The sequence below is a fragment of the Arachis ipaensis genome, chromosome B5, assembly GCF_059453495.1.
Source record: "Arachis ipaensis isolate K30076 ecotype BB chromosome B5, ASM5945349v1, whole genome shotgun sequence".
In the NCBI taxonomy this organism is placed as follows: Eukaryota; Viridiplantae; Streptophyta; class Magnoliopsida; order Fabales; family Fabaceae; genus Arachis; species Arachis ipaensis.
The window spans coordinates 36,106,449-36,107,118 of NC_142440.1; the positions used below are offsets into that span (position 1 = coordinate 36,106,449).

A 670-nucleotide genomic window follows, 5' to 3' on the forward strand; every position below is an offset into this window, starting at 1 on the left:
TCTCTGATGCAACAAAACTGCAAGTTTTATGGACTTCCATCTGAAGATCCTTTTCAGTTCTTAAGTGAATTCTTGCATATATGTGATACTGTTAAGACTAATGGAGTAGATCCTGAAGTCTACAGGCTCATACTTTTCCCTTTTGCTATAAGAGACAGAGCTAGAATATGGTTGGACTCTCAACCTAAGGATAGCCTAAACTCTTGGGATAAGCTGGTCAAGGCTTTCTTAGCCAAGTTCTTTCCTCCTCAAAAGCTGAGTAAGCTTAGAGTGGATGTTCAAACCTTCAGACAGAAAGAAGGTGAATCCCTCTATGAAGCTTGGGAGAGATACAAGAAACTAACCAAAAAGTGTCCTTCTGACATGCTTTCAGAATGGACCATCCTGGATATATTCTATGATGGTCTGTCTGAATTAGCTAAGATGTCATTGGATACTTTTGCAGGTGGATCCATTCACCTAAAGAAAACGCCTGCAGAAGCTCAAGAACTCATTGACATGGTTGCTAATAACCAGTTCATGTACACTTCTGAGAGGAATCCTGTGAGTAATGGGATGGCTCAGAAGAAGGGAGTTCTTGAAATTGATAATCTGAATGCCATATTGGCTCAGAATAAAATATTGACTCAGTAAGTCAATATGATTTCTCAGAGTCTGAATGGAATGCAAG

The 670-nt window shown here is 39.6% G+C and overlaps 1 non-coding gene across 1 annotated transcript; it reads right to left on the reverse strand.

Moving 5' to 3' along the window:
- Nucleotides 1-261: 261 nt before the first annotated feature.
- Nucleotides 262-369, reverse strand: LOC148563846 (small nucleolar RNA R71). The gene has a single exon (XR_015885622.1). It is a non-coding gene; the product is annotated as a small nucleolar RNA R71 (small nucleolar RNA).
- Nucleotides 370-670: the final 301 nt, after the last annotated feature.